This window comes from Pangasianodon hypophthalmus, chromosome 23 (genome assembly GCF_027358585.1).
Source record: "Pangasianodon hypophthalmus isolate fPanHyp1 chromosome 23, fPanHyp1.pri, whole genome shotgun sequence".
In the NCBI taxonomy this organism is placed as follows: domain Eukaryota; kingdom Metazoa; phylum Chordata; class Actinopteri; order Siluriformes; family Pangasiidae; genus Pangasianodon; species Pangasianodon hypophthalmus.
The window spans coordinates 2,906,065-2,924,776 of record NC_069732.1 but is presented as its reverse complement, the minus strand read 5'-3'; the positions used below and the strand labels follow the sequence as shown (position 1 = coordinate 2,924,776).

General features: G+C 39.1%; 1 protein-coding gene across 1 annotated transcript in view; it reads right to left on the bottom strand.

Moving 5' to 3' along the window:
- hdac5 (histone deacetylase 5) overlaps positions 1–15,423 on the bottom strand; it is a 104,514-nt gene extending 89,091 nt beyond the window's left edge. The window contains exon 1 of the mRNA XM_053228269.1: positions 15,154–15,423. The gene's annotated coding sequence lies outside the window, so the exon portion shown is untranslated. The remainder of the gene's footprint in view (positions 1–15,153) is intronic.
- Between the last annotated feature and the right edge of the window lie 3,289 nt (positions 15,424–18,712).

Sequence of the window (18,712 nt, the reverse complement as noted above, 5' to 3'; positions counted from 1 at the left end):
TATTATATTATATATTTTTTCAGATAGCCTTTAAGAATGTTTTTGACAAAAGAAGAACGTATTGAAATCATTCTCATGGAGATGGAGGATCGGAGGTTGCGATGGACTTTAAGAGGAAACACGGCAAACACATCACACACACGCGCACACACACACACACACACACACACACACACACACACGACACTGCTGCCAAACTTATTAACAAATTCAGAAAGACTGGAAGTGTTGCGCACCAACCGAGACGTGGACGTCCACGAACTTCCACTGACGAAGACACAACCAGCGCGATGCTGGCACACGTAGCTCCCTATGACTTTTGTGACACCCTGTAGATAAACAGTCTGAATTCTGCACATTGGTGGCTAATGAGTGACACGACAAACTGGTCTGAGTATTTCAAAAAAAAAAAAAAAAAAAAAAGTGGTGTTATTTGACCATGCTAATGTCACAGCGTACATTTTCACTCAAAGGGAAACTTTCCATTTCCTCATGGTTTGGAAATATTACTTCAAAAATACGTCACTGAGCACCTCATGAACACACTTGTACTCATTTGCAGTGTTGCCACAATTAGAAACAGGAAGACGTGATGTAGGAAAAGAATGACCATAAGCAAATCTAGGGGAAAAACACAAAACACACAAAACACACAAAACACAGATTCACTGCTAGAAATCTACAATCGGTTCCACTGCAGCACTGGAAATCTGCTCACCTGGAAAAACCTAGAAGTAAAACGTTCTAATCAGAGAGGACACGACACCACGTTTTCCTTTTCTGACACCGATACAGAAACCACGAGCATCGTAACACCGATATCGACTTCCATCTGATGCTGTTTTCTTAAAAAAACTAGGAAGCTTGAATTTTTTTTTCAGCTGAAGCACTTCACAGTGAAACTCCTTCACACAAACATCACTACTGTTGTAATTATAATAAACCTAATAAAGTAGAAATATAATAAAAATCAATCTAATCAATCAAAGACACAGTCAAGTCGCTTTATATGTAAATATTTCCAGCTTCAAAAATACATTTCTTTTCCAGATCCGCTTCTAATCTTTGCAGTTTGTTACAGGATCCGATTTCCAATACGTTTCCTCCGATGTCTAATACTGGCTATCGGATCGGCGCCATCTCTAAGTTGTAAGTAAAACCAAATAAGAAAAACACACCGAAGTTGTCGTTGCCCCGCGTTCACACAAGCGAGAGAATTCCGCCTTGTTTCAGTGAGTCAAATCATTTGACTCAGTTCACCAATCTGAGTCGACTCTTCCAGCTCCCAGATGACTCATTGCCATTTTTTACACAGCAAAAACTTTGATATTACAATCTTCCTGTTGTACAAAAACAACATATATATAGATATATAAAACAAATTTATATATTTATAAGAAGCAACAATTATTGAGTTTACTGAGTGAGCTTTAGTGAGTCAAATCATTTGAATCAGCTCACTAATATGAGTCGACTTTTTCAGATCCCAAACGACTCACTGATTTATTTTTTTTTTACACAGCAAATAGTTTGATATTACAATCGTCCTGTCATGTGAAAGTGCACACACTCCTTATCACACATTTATATGTTTATAAGAAGCAACAATTATTGAGTTTACCGAGTGAGTTTCAGTGATTCAAATCATTTGACTCAGATCACCAATAAGAGTCGACTCTTCAGATCCCAATTGACTCATCGCCTTTTTTTGCACAGCAAAAACTTTGATATTACAATCTTCCTGTTGTGCAAAAATAACACACACACACACACACACATATATAAAATATATTTATATATTTATAAGAAGCAACAATTATTGAGTTTACTGAGTGAGTTTCAGTGATTCAAATCATTTGGCTCAGCTCACTAATCTGAATCGACTCTATCAGATCCCAAACGACTCACTGATTTATTTTTTATTTTTTTTTACAGCTCAAAGTTTGATATTACAATCGTCCTGCGTGTGAAAGTGCACACACTCCTTATAACATATTTATATATTTATAAGAAGCAACAATTATTGAGTTTACCGAGTGAGTTTCAGTGATTCAAATCATTTGACTCAGATCACCAATAAGAGTCGACTCTTCAGATCCCAATTGACTCGTCGCCTTTTTTTCTTTAAACAGCATGAAGCTCGTAATATTACAATCTTCCTGTCGTGTGAAAATCCACACACTTCCTATAACATGATCATCTGTTTCTAAAGAAGCAACAATTATTGAGTTTACTGAGTGACGCTCTTCTTTCTGGTCGTATCTCAGCTATTAGTTTGTTTAAAATTCTGGACTAAAATCGATCTTCAAACTGTGAGAGAGCTGAGCAGATGTGAAAGTGAGAGATGAGCATGTGTGTGTCTGTCAGTCCACGTCTGCTTGGCGTCCCGCTCGGTGTTTGATGACGGACGGTGACGCAGCAGGAGGGACGTGTTGCGTCTGCAGTCGGTCTGTAGATGGAGTGACTCAGCGAAGCAGCATCCAGATGGACAATCGCACAGCGTTATGAACGACAGCGCCAGAGGGACGACGCAGCACGAGACAGCTCTTACAGAAATGCTGACTGCATCAGGAGCAACTTCACACACCGGGTTTTTTTCTGTACAGGAAAATCTAAAGAGAACCGGCGTAAATATCGAGTCCACGCTCGGCTCAGGAGGAAATGAGGTTTAAAGATGGAGGTTTTTTATAAATGATGTGAGCTCCAGATTCTCCATGGCTACATCTAAAAATACATGTAAAAATACTGCAATAATGAAAAAATAGCATGATAAAATAGTACATGGTAACTATGGTCACAAACAGTGGCCTGTTGTCATGGTAACCAGGCTGCTAAATGCTTAGATACCCGACATTAACTTGCTAAACAGTAGTGTGTACTATTCATACAGCTGTGTTCCAGAACCTTCTGAGGAGGCAAAAGGTACCAAAACTAACCTGAACAGGGACTAAACAGTTCCTGAACTCTCCTCAACAGGAACTACACAGTTCCTGAACTCTCCTCAACAGGAAATACACAGTTCCTGAACTGTCCTGAACAAGAACTACACAGTTCCTGAGCTCGCCTGAATAGGAACCACACAGTTCCTGAACTGTCCTCAACAGGAACTACACAGTTCCTGAACTCTCCTCAACAGGAACCACACAGTTCATGAGCTCTCCTGAACAAGAACTACACAGCTCCTGAGCTCTCCTGAACAGGAACCACACAGTTCATGAACTCTCCTCAACAAGAACTACACAGTTCCTGAACTCTCCTCAACAGGAACTACACGGTTCCTGAACAGAACTATTACTATGACTATAAATAATGCGATCATTAATAATGTAACTAACTATAAATAACATAAAGTGACTATTAATAACATGAATATTATTATATGTACATTACTGGGAATAAAATGACTTTTAATAACACAGAAAGACTAAACAGTAATGAGACTATTATTATTAATGTTACTATTAATAACATGATCTTTAATAACATGGCTATTAAGAACATAACTATTAATAATTATATTATTATTAATTATAACAACAATGACTATTAATAACATGACTTCTTAATTAACTATAAATAACACAACTATCAGTAATGTAACAAGAAAATATAAAAAATGTGACTTAATAATCACGTGACAATAACGTGACGAATAACGACTTGACTATTAATAACATGCTTATTAATAAAATGATTATTGTGCTTTATAAAAGCACCTGTGTGTGTGTGTGTGTGTGTGATAAAGACATGTTTTAGCTGAATGTAATGTTACACAGCGCTCCGCTGTACAGTTTTAAGCGCGACCCCGCAGGCTGGGTGGTGAAAAGCTGCTCACAGGAATTATGGGATGTCTCGTTGCTAATAGGTTATTTAAGACGTGTTTAAGCGTCGCTCAGCTCGGGCCGGAAAACTCGGGCCGGCGTTATCCTAATGACGCGCAAGCCGCGATTAAAATAGAGCGCTGCTTTGAAGAGCTGCTGCTGTTTGACCTCACGCTGCACAGCAGGACGCCGCAGGGGAAGTGTGTGTGTGTGTGTGTGTGTGTGTGTGTGGACATGCACAATACAGCTTGGGGGAGTAAAGTGGGACATGATGTCCCTCAACCAGGTGACCGCTGCTGCTTAGCAACCCAGGACGTCCACTGCGGGATGAAGAAGCACTAACAGACCCGCGCTAAAAATAAAACTCTTCTGAACGAGAACACTTAAAATCGTTAAAAAAAAAAAAAAAAAAAGTGATCAAAAACCATGATGCTTAAATCTTTACTTATTTAAAACATTACGTATTTCAGATTCCTCTAAATCTGTACATTTGTTCCATTTAAAACTAATCCATAGTTATACAGAACAACACCTAAAAAAAAAAGAATATTTATACACACATACATCAATAAAAATGCCTATGAATGGACTATGAATATGCATGAGTATGCAAATTAGACACGCCCCCAATGTCCTTCTGCATTCCAACTGCTTTCACGCCCACCTTGTACAAACTTCTTTTTGGTCCGTTCATGTGCTTGTGCCTGTGTGTGTGTGTGTGCTTGTGCCTGTGTGTGTGTGTGTGTGCGTGTATGTGTGTGTGTGCGTGTGTGTGTGTGTGTGTGTGTCAGAGGGACTGCAGATCGTTATGTCTCTGTGTTGTATTATGGAGGACAGCAGGTATGGCAGAAGCCCAAACACACACACACACACACACACACACACACACACACACTAAGGAGTGTGTGTTTGTGTGTGTGTGTGTGTGTGTGTCCTCCACCAGTCCCCTGAGTCTGTAAAGTCTGCAGTACACACACACACACACCACTGCTCTGTCCCGCATCGCACTGCAGCAACACAGGAAAAAAATGACTTTCACGTTACAGCAACACACTGAGCTCCATATACACACACACACACACACACACACACACACTCACACACTCGCGCGCGCACGCACACTCACACACACACACACACACAACTACATAAATTTCTCTATGTAATGTTCATCTATAGCCAAGTTTACACCAACTTCCTGTGCACAGTCCAAGCCATAAAAAGACTCTTGCGTTACTCGTTTCCAAACAGCGTGAACGTATTTTAAAAAAAACACGCAGCTTTGTGTATTTTATCTCAGTCTGCTCAGCTCGAAGTCTTTCACACCTTCTGGTCACAGAAAAGCTGAACGTTACTACTCGTAATTACATCAGATCCTTAACCTGAACTTCCTGCTCTCTCTCTCTCTCTCTCTCTCTCACACTCACACACACACACTCACACTGTAACCGGAGAGCTGATGTGACGGGGACGACGTCTAGACGACAAGGAGGACGTGTAAACATCTCTGACCTCGTATCTCTCATGACTGCAGTCTGCTTCCTGGTGAGGTTGCGCAATCCATCACACGATTTATCCAAAATCCCCACGCCGAGGAGACTGCGAGCAGCACTGTTAATCAGCGTCGAGCTCAAATTAACGCTGCTTTATTAGCAAGACTTAAAATTCATGCACCTTGTTAAACAATTAGCCCAAACGTTCACTGTTAGAACCCTCCCACCCCGGACATTTCTAACGGAACACATTAAGCATAAATACGACAGCTGAGTCACTACAAATGAACCGAAATCATGATTAGAGCAATTAGCAATCAGCTAATTTAGAAATCAAAATTTTGATCATGCTTTTTTTAAAAAATTTTATAAAATCAGCAGGCAACACTTTCACGTGCGCTAAACATCATAAATTCCTTCCTGGGTTTCTACCAATTAATAAACAGATTTCAAAAAAACAAATCCTGAAAATAACACCACAGGAAAATTCATCTGATGTTTTATTTTCCGTTCGCTCTAAAATCAGGAGATCGCAAGTTCGAATGCCAAACGATGTCACAGCCATCCGAAGAGACAAGGGAGCTAAACTGGCCGTGTTCTCTGAGTGTGAGAGGCACAATCTCTCTCCCCTGTCAATCACAGCGACACCAGCCAATCAGAAGCGTCTGTGAGGTCATGTATGTGGAAGAGGGCGGATAGCGCTTTCCTCAGAGTGTGTGGAAAAAAAAAGAACTGTAATATGGATCGTTATTCCGATTGGCAACTTTACACCTTAGAACTTTATTTGTCTGCTGATTTACATATAATTTTTTCCTGGTTAGAACTTTTTTGAGATGTTAATATGATAAAAATGAACTGATATCATTACATTTTTAATCATTTTAATGATTTCTGTAAAATAAAAACAAGCCTTCAGGCACAAAACAAGAACATGTGATGCAGGACTTTCAGGATAAAACTGCAACTGCTGGAAAAATAAATAAATAATAATAAAAAATAATAATAATAATAATAATAACTTTAAAACAAACTTTAAGCAGGTTTTTAGGTTAATAATATTCTTCTTATACCTCAGCAATTTGCCAAAGATTATAATTTTTATTTTATTAACCCTTTCATGCAGAAAATGTTTAAACAACATCCAGATTCTTTACAGTTGTTTTTTAAAGTTCAAATTGCATGTCATATGAATTTTGGCTTTTTCTAAATATTACTTATCTTTATTAAAAACTAAATGGATTAACTATGTGTAGGAATGCCATGAGTTTAAAAATAAACCTTATGCCTTTATAAAAGGCATATAAATATAAAAAATATAATTAAAAAATCTTCCTGTATGTTTGTGGAAAAATTGTTCAGGTCTAAAATATTTAATTTTGATGACCAAAATTATAAAAATATCATTTTTTGAAACAAAAAATAGCTACATTTTTTTTTTTTGTAAAGCTAAGGTACTTTTAAAGTCTGGAATGAAAAGATTTCATTAAATGTAATTTGTGTTGAAAGTTGGTAAAGACACACCAGAGACACTGGGGATGGACAACAGACTCAGTAACCAGTAGAAACGTATGTTCAGGTGAAATTTACGCTAAATTACAGTAATGTAAAGTATCAGGGGATCTGGATGTCCGTAAGCGTGGACACTATGCAGGAAATGGTTGTTTATAGTTGTATGTGATGTTGTGTAACGTCCGTGAGACTCGAGTCTTCAGGACAGAGTTTACGCTTTGCAGTTTCTCGGTAACGTAACAAACTGTACGTCTTTTATCCTCTCATTAACATCGAAGCGCTGACACTGGAGACTCCTTCCATAAAGTTTAAATAAATGTCTCCTTACAGAAAACTTCACCGTGTCAACGATCACGCAAGCCGTGAATGAGCTGTTACTATAGAAACGATAACGCATTCGGTGTGACGTCGTAGCGGACGCCGCACACGTGCTGCTTAAAATTCCAGCTCTTCCAAACGTAAAACGCCTTCCTGCGTCCGGGACGTTTCGTCTTTCGCCCATGAACCATTAGTTAGCATTCATGTTAGCCGAGTGTTAATATACTGGTTAAAAAAAAACAGTTAGACTAAAATAAATATAAACAAACAAATAAATAAATAATGTAGCCAAAAAAAAATAAAAAATCCCTGACAGTCACCAGAATCTGAACTAGAGCCTCGCTCAGGAAAAAGAAAAACTGCTTTAATCTAATTGAACGTCTGATTTTCAGTCTCACTCATGATTCAGTGATCATGCAGAAGCATTTTCACGTCTGGCACACGGCTCAATCCTCCAGAATTCAGTCAGAGCTAATTATCGAAAGCTCCACCGTCGCTGCTTTTTACAGCTTAATAAACAGCTGAAGCCTGAGGTTCTGTCTGCGGAGGACGCAGAAGAAAAAAAAAATCCCATGCAGCTGTTGCTAATAAACATGTTACCGTTTCTGGACTTCTAAAAACAGGGTTTTTTTAATAAAAAAAAAAATTTAAATTCATTAATATATTTAGTGCAAAATATTTCTGCCAAAAGTCTCATGAATCACGCACCAGGACATGTGGCGTATTTTAAAAATAATAAATAAATAAACACACACACACACACACACCATAGTGTGTGATCGTGTGCTGGTCCAAACTTCGAATATTTGTTGGTGTTTAATATAATATCAATATATAAGATAATATTATTATAGTATTAATATACTGTATTTTAAGTTTCTGAACCAGCGACGTGGGAAAAGAAGTTGTTTTTCATTCATAACATATAACTTTATTGATTTTTATTTATTAGATTAGTTCTGTTTTAAATAAATTTATTCAGCTCCTGAACCAGATGTCCTGTGGAACTTTCTGGAAAGCTTCCTATCTTCTATCTAACGTGACCGAGTATGACTGAGTAATAATAATAACAATAATAACAACAATAATAATGTATTTCCCAATTCAAGAAACTGTTATTTACATTGATAACTTGATAACACTAGCCCACAAATACTATTCGATCAGATTTACGTTCGCTTTTGGGTTTGTTACAGTTTAATGAAGAGCTAAAAAGAGAGATTAAAATGCTGATTAGAATATTTTCTGGCATTTGGTAAACGATGTTTCAGCCCTCGTTTGGGCGAATCCCAAATAACCTGTAATTTGGGTGAAGAAATCATTGCTTCATTATACGATATAATGATATCAGGAAGATATAATGACGAAGCTTCGGCACACTAAATAAAGAAACTAATCCCAAAAATAACAAACAAATACTCGAGGATCCGAATGACTCAGGCGAGCACTGAGGTTCTCACGCCGCCTTGGCATTGGGTAACATTTTATTTTCCTCCCATTAATTCCTCTTGATGCCGCTCCCAGATTTAATTATAGATCACACCTGAACCTAACCCTGTCTCGTATCGCTAATGCACCGCTGCACTCCGCCCCGACAACACGCAGCGCACACAGGGCACAAAACAGACGAGCGCTGCTCACAGAGGCCTGTAAATGCAGCGAGGGTGGGGCATCAGGGGGTCAGAGGTCACACATACCACGCTGCCAAGGTAACATCTGTTTTTTCTTACTGCGATGCTTCAAAACATTCAGGTTCTCAGCGCCGCTGCATTCCTCACGGCTCTCTCCCTGCACTGCTTAAAGCGGATAAATACTGCAACGTCACATCTGCAGCACACGTGTCATTTCCACCGAAAACGCTCCGGCTCCGGCATTCGTTTCATTAAATTCATCCGGCGCTTTTAAGTGGAAGATGAGAAGAGCTGTGTGTATTTTATAGGAGTTCGAACAGCATTAGAAACGTACAGACCTCTCCAAAAATCCACTGCTCTGTTTTTATTCAAGAACAACGTTATTTAAACACTAGATTATTTGTAAGAATACGTGATAGATACATTCGTTTTCTACGAACGTGCGCAACACAGTGCCGCGATTTCAGCTATCCGAGTTATAAAGAAGCAACAAATCCAAACGATTATCTCGAACGATTTCTCGGACCAATCCTACAGCACGCGTGCTCCGACGTTTCTTCGGTTCCCCGCTCACAACTTTAGTTCCTACCTGCAGTTAGTTCCTGTGGACTGTTTGACGTATAATAAACTTATAACTGTGGTTTCATCTTATCTTTTCATACATAACCCCATCATTAAATGTTTATAGAGACATTAGGAAGAAAAAGAAAACCTGGAAAGAAGCAGCAGAGATCGCTCGTGCCTCTGGTGAGTGTACGTAGCTAGTAGTTAGCTTGTTTTACTAATCTAATCCGAGAACGAAGCTAGTACGAAGCCGAGCGTGTACCACGTAAATCAAACTTAAGGCTACACATTTTGACTAGCATTTCTCATCAGAACTAAACAAACAAATTTAAAAAACATAGCTGGACAGGCCACGCCCACAAACAACAATAGCATCAGTTGCTACGAGACGCGGACAAGACGCGAACTACAAGCGAGACGAGTGACCAGCTAGAGTGGTTAACGTAGGGTTATCCACGCTTATAGAAATAACGATTAGGGTATTACTGTGGTAAGTAGGTTTAAAGCGGCGGTCTGTAATATTTAGCTTTTAGTGTGCGTCCTAATACAGTGTAACATTTAACAATTTTTATTATAGTCTGCAACTTCATCATTTTAAACAAAGGAAAAATTTTCTGAACAATGATACACTGGTGCTTCCTGCTCACATCTGGGGAAAAAACAAATTCCCATAAACGATACGATGATAAAACCTGCAGATTCAAAAATATTATTATTCACTAAATAAGAAATAATTGGTATCAATTTCTTGGAAGAATCCGTCCCGAACGACTTCCATCCAGGATTTATTCATCGGACAGAAGAAACAGCGAAACACAGCTAACGGCGAAATCTGATTGTTAGCACTTATGTTTGAGAACGCTGAAATTTTTCTCCTATGAAATGTCACTGTAACTGCGCTAGCAATAACGCTAGCACTAACACCACCGATAACAACGTCTCCCTGTGACATCAGCGCACACAACGCAACCGCTAACGTTACGCAGGAACAGTGAAAATACAGCAGCAGCGACCATTAAATCAGCACCAGAATCACAGACACTTCAACATAAACATGTTTATCGTGTTTCAGGGCGGAGTTTTCCTCTAGCCGTTTAGTCGTTAATAAGTGAAGTTGCTTTAAAGTGGCGCGTCGGCGAGCGAGAGCGTCCCATTCGTCAATTCCTTTCTTCACATGTTCAGAGGGAGGAGCTAAGAAGCGAGGAAAGAAAAAAAAACAACAATCAAACAAAAACAAACAATTACAGAAACGAGAAGCACTCGAAGTGCGCGCAGTGATTTTTCTTTTTTTTAAAAGCAGCAGTGATGAGCAGCTGGGGGCGGAGCTAATTTCAGGGCCGGAAAAAGTCTAAATAGAAGACTGAAACAAGCGAGAACTAATATAGAGCCAAATGTGATTCTGAGATTGCAATATTATTATTATTATTATTATTATTATTACAGGTCTAGGAACACCTTCAAAACTTACAGACTGCCCCTTTAATAATGGCACATTTTCAGACGATTGTGTCACAGAAACCCGGCCTGGTGGCGCTAATGGCTACTAGAAGTCGTCTTGGAGACGAAGGTGTGTGTGTGTGTGTGTGTGTGTGAGACAAGCTTGTCGGACAAGTTTTCAGTACTCACACACACACACACACACACACACACACACACACAGTGCAGTGTTCATGGCTGAGTGGCAGCCATGAACGAATACCTGACATTTCCTGCAAAAAAACGTGCAATACGACTTCCCAGAAAAAAGGTCAAGCAAAGTTCCTTCTCTTGGAAAACGAGACACAGCCAATCAGCGCAGAGCCTCGAGTCCAAGTTCAACCCGAAAAGTCCAACCTCACACACGGATGCATCCGAGCTCCACGTGTGCTGGTGGAATTCATTCAAACTGCAATCAAATTATTAATGCAAAAACGACTCCAGACCCTACGCCAGAAAACGAATGTAGAGTTTACGTGATGTCCAGAATTCGATGAGTAGATCATCAGGTATGTTTAGAGAAAGACCTAAATATTTAGGTTACATTTCTGCTACGTATCATTTTTCACGATGTCCAGTATTACACCTGGTCTTCACTAGTGATGTTCTTTCTCCTTCATTTTAACATTCGAGTATCAGGAGAGGGGATAAAAACATCTACGCTGCCTTTGACTAGAGGTCATGACTCGTAATTCCCAACCTCCGACCAGGACAGAGTACAGAAAACATCTTGGAATTCCCTCTGAGTTCAGCAAGTGACGTAAAACCAACATGGCCGCTCACAGCATCAGCAGTAAACACAGCAGCACGTCTTAGCTTTAAACGAGTTAATGTGTATAAAATATCAGACATATTGGTTTAAGTCTATAACACTGACTCTACAGTTGGCTGTATTGAGGAGGTAAATATACGTCTCTCATCACAGTTAGCTGATTAGCTTGTCGCTAACAAAAGTCAAACATGGAGGCGGACATGTTTTTTTTTTCCTCCTACTTTGTAGCACGAACGCACGGGAGTCGAGAATGATGTCATTCCGAGCTCCGACTTCCTGTTTCCGAGATAAACAGAATGCAGCGCTACCTTTTAAAAAATCGCACCAGGACGCGTATCAATTATTCCCCTGCAACGAAACGTGTGTTTATGTGTGAGAAATCACAAAACACAAACCTTTAGCGAACGTAGCGACCACTCCGGCGTTAAAAGTTCAAACTCTCACGAAAAGGCGTAAAGGCAACGTTTAAACTGCAGTGTGTGTGTTTATGATAATCTTAAAGCCACCACAGATATGATATATATTATAGAAACCTGTGAATGAAACAGAGCGTCACGTCTGCAGCATCGCATCTGGTTTTAAAGTTCTTAATCTGCAAACGCTTGCTATCTGATTTGTGTCCTTTAGAAGATGCGTGATGACTAATTCTTCCTAATCGACCTGTACGTCAGAAAACTACCCGACTAGTCATCGTTTCCAGAGTTAAAGCAAAATCTGTTTTAGGGTGTCGCTAGTTTTAGGCTGTTTTTAATTTGTGCAGCAAAGAGAGCATCAAACAGGACTTTATTTAACACACACACACATTTAACACACACACACACAAGGAATTACATTTCCAGCTTTAATGTTTTTTAAACTGTGAATAAACAGGTGCAATAAAAGCTCATAATAATAATAATAATGTGTGTAATGCGCTCGTGACGACTCAGCTGAAATCGTCGATTCTGAAACTGAGAGCGCGCAGCATGGAAGCTCCGCCTCTCTTACTGACGGACGGAGGACGCGATCTCTACACCTGGAAGGTGTTTCCTCCGTGTTCAACTCCAGCCTCAGTAGCGCCCGGAAACGAGTCTGGATCGTCCTCTTAGAGCCGCCGTGCAGCGCTGATCTGACTCGAAACTAGCCGAGACGGCTCTCACGCGATCTTCAGGACACCTCTCCACTTCGTGCAAAGTGGTATCGAGGGGTTAACAGTCAATTAAAGCAAAATAAACAGGACTTTTTTTCTTCCAGATTAGTCATTTGAAGTTAACTGTAGAATCTGTTGTGAAATATTTTCAGATACAACATCTGCGTCGCTGTTTTTTTTTTTCCCATCGCCCGACTAGTCGACATCCCTGAACGTATCAGTCGAATAATCTACACAACCCCTAGTGTGTACGTTCTACCTCTCTTCTATCCTGCGAGTTTCATATCGTATCATATCCGCCTGCTGCCATGACAAAGCCACACACCAGCATTCGTTTTGGACGCACGTGTGCGACAACGTAGCCATAATTTCAGCAACAGCGACAAGTAACAACATGACAAGCGATTTGAATTCAGATTTTCTCAATTCTATGTAAAAGCTTATAACCATGGTTTCTACAATCTTCACGTCATCTTTTCCTTCACAGCGATCAAATAAGACATGATATAAGATGACATATGACATGATAGAGCTTTATAAGAATAAATAAACTCCAGTTAGTCAGGTTTATACTTACTTTACTATAATATCTACTAACAGTGTAACTCGAAATGTTCACATGAGTAACGTTAGATGTTTCCGTGACCTTCAGCTCGTAATTTTCACGTCATCAATTCTCATGACATGATATACAGGGTGGTGTTTTTTGAGCTTTGAATATCGATGTGGAAAATTTCGGTATTAAATCCTCATTACGTGTGCGTAATTCTGAACATGGTGCATCGTCTACATCCGCAAAAATAAATAAATAAATAAATAAATAAAGTTAAATGGTGGAGACAGACAATGTAGCACGACTGAACAAATTACAACACTTTGTTTCAAATCTCAAACTCATAAACTATTCTAAACAAAATAAACAAACAAAACAAAAAAAAAAACAATTTCGACGTTGTCTGAATTTCCGAAGCCTCTCGTATAGATAACAAACCCGATGAAAACCTGATGAAGTTTCACCGAGTAATCTTCTAGATCTTCTAGATAACGATGGCGGAAAGTTTTAAAGAGAAACTAACAGAGAGGCTCGTCCGTGTGTTTTACATCTCCACGCTGCTCACGGACATAAACGTGCGTCGCCTAACGTTTTCCAGGTCGCCGTGGAAACCTGTCGGAGAGCAGCGTCTCATCTCGGGCCTGCCCTCTAGTGGACATCGCGGTTTGATCCTCCAGACGTACGCGAGGTACGCGGGAGAGAGCGTGTACACCGATGCGTACGATATCACGCTCCTCGAATGCGGTTCGGGTTTGAGAAGCGAATCAGCATCGTCGCGTTTCAGACTGAAAAAGACTGAATTCGGCGTCAGGCTGTGAGCTAAGAAACGAATAACACTTTTAACACTGAAAAATGAGAAAAAAGGAGAAAATGCTTAAGACTTTTAGAATTTGTAATTATCTTATTGTTAAAAAAAAAAAAAGTTAATATACCAACGATATCTCCGCTAAGCGTTTCGCGAGCCAGCGTATCACGATACTGATATTATATCATCACATCACTCAGCTCTATTTAATCCTCCTGGATCGAACGACTAACATCAGCTCATCGTCTTCACATCATCGTTTCCCTCTCACTCGTTACACGACACACGATTATCAGAGGAGATGATACGTTATATCTGTATACGTACCTGTATAAGATATGATATGATACAGATGACGAATAAATAAACCTCTAAATATATTCCTAAGACGTATTACGTGACATGACACAAATCAGCCCTTTTGCTTTTCCTACAATATTCAGTGACAGTGCAGTGAATTTTCACATCACCATCATCATCATCATCATCATCATCATCATCATCTCTCGCCCTGGTGATTAGACAAGACCTGATGTCACAAGACATGATGAGATATTATTAGAATAAAAGAGATTTTGTACATTATTTCATTGCAATGCAGTGACACATCATCCTTTTATGTGTGTGTGTGTCAGCAGTGATTAAGGTGAGATAAGACATTACAACACACACACACACACACACACACACACACATAATAAAGCGTGATATTGTGTTATAATGTTCTAGAGAGCCGGGTGCATGGTGCTGAAGGAGGCGGCCCTCGGGATGAAACTTGCAGTGGTTTTAAAGCTAAACTACGCAGCTGTCAGTTTAAGAAAATGTCTGCAAAAAAAAAAGGACAAAAAAAAAAAAAAAAAAACAACCTCGTGAACATTCAGGACGCAAAGCCAAGGCAGGAAATCAATCTGCAGTAATAATAAAAAGAATAATGATGGTAATGATAATAATGATAATAATAGTAATAAGTGCGCTCATCAGGAGATCAGGAGACTTTTCTTTAGACAGGAATATAAGTAAATCTATAAACATATCTCTCTCTAGAACCTGTCACTATGACGACTGAATATAAATGCATTTACCTGGAGACTGTTTGGCTTCCCGAAGCTCGTGCACACTTTTATTTCCTGTCTTCACTGCCGCTCTTTCTTCCTCATTTATCGCTTTTCGTTAAAGGAGAAAAGTATAACATTTTTTTTCCGGCCACAACTCTGTCTCTCTCTCTCTCTCACTCTCTCTCTCTCACTCTCTCTCTTTCTCTCTCTCTCCTCCTCCATGTTTGCGGCTCCTCCACCGACGACAACATTAGTGACGTCACTCCCCCCGTGTCACGTGGTTCCCGATTGTGGGGTTCTATAAATAGACGACCGAAAGAACGTACACAAGTACGCGAGAGAGAGAGAGAGAGCGCGAGAGAACGCGCTCGAGCCCCCGCGAAGCCAACAGCTCCTGCTCCGCTTATTGGCTTAGAGGAACGTCCCGCCTCCTGCGTTCCCCAGATTGTCCAATCCAGAGCCGAGCGATTTCGAGTGGCCAATCCGAGCGCGGAAAAATAACCCAACCAGCCAATCGTAAAGGAAAAAGGCGGGGTGAATACACCGGAAGTACAATACAGTTACGGTTAGCCCACACCTTGAAAGCAAGATATGAAACTCGCTCGCATTTTTGTGCGTTTTTTAAACATTTAGGAACTAAGTCTAGAAAGAAAATAAAGTTTTAGTGTTAGTCTACGAATTCATTTACGCAAAACCGTAAAAAAATTACTTTAAATTGAGGTTGCAGGAGCTGTTTGGTTGCGATAGCAACCACGACCGAGCGAAAGCCACGCCTTTAGCAACTTAGACCCCGCCCACTATGAACATGCGTCCAATCAGCGGTTAGTTCGTAAAAAATAGAATGAATTCCTGTTTAAATAATAATAATAAGCAGAAGAATTATGCATTCAGAAATAAAAACAAAAAAGAAGATGAGATTAAAAAAATACAATAAAAAATAAACTAAAAAAATTGAAAAAGAAAACGCTGTTCTGAAATCGCCTTGTCCATGACATATATACTTTAAGTGTAAAACATCCACTAACACTATTTATGTCTTTCTTATAAGACTTTATATTGTTTGTGTATTTTTTTATCTCAGCAAACAAACAGAAATAAACAGTTTCTTATCAGTAAATTTGCATCAGTGTGAAATTTAGCTAACATCATTACTAAATCTATTGTATATACTTAATTATTAATGTTTTCGTGATACTTAAGACTCTGAACAGCACGTTTATACACTCACTGCCCACTTTAATAGGAACACCTGGTCATCTATGCAGTTATCCAATCATCCAATCACGTAGCAGCACATTGCATAAAACTGTGCAGATACAGGTCAAGAGTTTCAGTTAATGTTTACATCAGACATCAGAATGAGGAAAAAGTGTGATCTCTGTGACTTTAACTGTAGCGTGGTTGTAGGTGCCAGATGGGCTGGTTTGAATTTCAGAAACTGCTGATCTCCTGGGATTTTCACACACAATAGTCTCTACATGAGAGAGATCAGAGGAGAATGACCTGGTTTGAGCTGCTAGGAAGTCTACAGTAACTCAAATAATCACTCTTTAACACCGTGGTGAGCAGAAAAGCATCTCAGAACACACAACACATCAAACCTTGAGGTAGGTGGATGAGCTACAACAGCAGAGGACCACATCAGGTTCCTCTCCTGTCAGCCAAGAACAAGAATCTGAGGCTATCATGAGCACAGATGCATCGAAACTGAAAGACTGGAAAAAGACCAAGTGATATTTCTTTTCTAATCTTCAACTGCATAAATGAGCAGGTGTACAGGTGTATTAAAGTGGTGTATTAAAGTGGACAGTGAGTGTATATCGGTATCAGGAGAAAAAACTGTTTGTAAAACTTTCATCATGGGGTATGGAGCTTGTGTTTGAATTGTTGTTTTAGCCTTGGACATTACATTTTACTGCATACATTTATTACATTATTTATTTTCAAATTGTACACTTGCTTTCCATCAGGAACGCATAATTTAACTGTCACCATGTCAACTCGAACGAGAAAATACACTTGAGAGAATTTACAACCCCCGGCGTTCAAGTCAGTATCCATGGCGACAGTGTGTGAACACAAAGGAAGATAAGATAAGATAAGATGTGTATAACATCTTTTGATATTTGTACAATTATGTTACGATTAACATAGCACTATAAACTGTAAAAAAATAAAAACAAAGTAAAATAAAGGGAGAGAAATAAAATATAGGTCATCTTTCGTACATTTATTGAGTTAGTTAATGAGTTCACAAGCAAAGAGGCATTTAATCAGCCTACAGTAAACTAAGGATGATTGGAAAAATATCCTATTGGCAAATTTACAGTGAATAAATGGAGCGCTTAAGTATGAAACTATATTAAACGCAAGTTCCAGATGTCTCGTTCATTGTGGTTTAAAGGTGTGTTAGTCAAGATAGCTGAAGATCAGAGCTCTAGTGGTTAAGTAGGTGAAGTACAACAACATTGGAATGATTCTTCTTTCTTCTTCAACCTGCTTCCCATTTCAAAAGTTATTAACAACAGCAAATAGCGTAGCTATAGGCTAGTTGATATAGTTCATATCGTTCCTTTCAGCACGTGTCCATTTACATTACCATTACATTTCATTTATCCAGAGCGGATCAAACTGATAGACCATCTTTTTTTGCCATTATTTTCCCGCTTCCTTATTAATTGAATAAATTGATCGTTTATTATTAGAATTTTCTACTTGCTATTCTGTAGTGTTATTTTCTTAAATAGTTACTTTTCCATGATGCAGCATTAGTAGCGGTAATTCAGATAATGTTTCCTTTCTACCAGCTTTATCCCCTCGGCCTGTATTTTGGTAGCTGGTAGCTAGTCAGACTAGGCTGGATTTTTTAGCCTGGGTAATCATGGTAATCGAGACAGCGGTTATCAAATCCCTGAGTCTCCCACGTCTCCTGGTCTTAGCATTTGGTCTGGGCATAACACTATGAACATGTGAAATTCGGCTCATGCTGATTTGCTGCTGCGAGCTACTTCACTGTGCTGCTTTTCCTTGCAATGAGCTCTCATGAGTTTTTCAGCTGATCACCACTACTGATGTTGTCCACTTTAGCTTTCACTGGAGTTAGCTAGCATTACAGGCATTTCTATGAAAGCAGTTCATCCAAAGCATTACCTTCACTGGATCTCTAAGATATGAAAATGTAGCTTGAGTCGTTATGTAAAGACACCCATTCAAACAGTTCAGCGCTTTATACAAGAGCAACATCGCTAATTTCTCAATATTAGAAAAATGCTACCAGTGTTTATTCTCATTTTATTACATTTCTTGTCATGTTTTTTTTTTTTTTTTTTTTTGCTCACAGTAAAAGTATCTGGCTATGCTGGTTGCTTACCAGATTTTACCATGTTTTCCTTTCTGATCGACTAAAAAGGGGGAGGAGAGAAGGATCATGGGTCATAATACGCTTGTGCAGATGTCATTGCTTAAACAACACTTTTTTCTACATATTTTCCAGGTTATTTGTAAGAAAAAATATGAACTATTGCACCTTTAATTTATCTTTTAATGTATAATATTATTATAACATACATCATTAGATTACATATTA